The sequence below is a fragment of the Egretta garzetta genome, unplaced genomic scaffold (genome assembly GCF_000687185.1).
Source record: "Egretta garzetta isolate BGI_Z169 unplaced genomic scaffold, ASM68718v1 scaffold213, whole genome shotgun sequence".
NCBI lineage: Eukaryota > Metazoa > Chordata > Aves > Pelecaniformes > Ardeidae > Egretta > Egretta garzetta.
In genome coordinates this window covers 2243859-2244429 of record NW_009259242.1, presented here as the reverse complement: position 1 = coordinate 2244429, position 571 = coordinate 2243859, and positions in this window count along the sequence as shown.

Sequence of the window (571 nt, the reverse complement as noted above, 5' to 3'; positions counted from 1 at the left end):
TGCCAACCTGGCTGCTTCACCAGTTGTTTCGGGAGAAGGTAGCTGATACAGGTGGGTAGTAAGTGGGGTGGATCAGCCTCGTTTAAAAAAGAAAACCGAAAAAATCCAAAACAACCAAAAACTGCAACCAACCAACACCCTGCCGCGGCCCAGCACCCTGACACATGCCCTACGTACCCTGGTTCGGTAGGGCACCACCCAGGGCCGTGATGTGCAGCCGCGCACGGGCCTGTCCCCACCCCAGTGCCGGAGGAGCGGCTGTCAGCTGGGCGCCACGGCTGCACCGCTCCCCAACAGCCCTGCCAGAAGGGGTGGAGACGGGGTGGCTCATCACGAATCTACAGCTAAAGGCGTTCCCCTTTATCGTGCCGATAGCGGTAGGACCACGGAGACGCAGCGGAGCACGGCAGAAGCCCACGCAGGCTGGCGCGGCAGCAGGCTGGAGCACCTTCCCGCCCTCCCTCGCCTCCGGAGACGCTGTCCTGTGCAGCACCGGAGCCTGCTCCGCCACCCGCGGGCTCCGCAAGGTAAACCCGCCTGCAAGGGGAAGGGGGGGGCGGGGGGGTAGTTC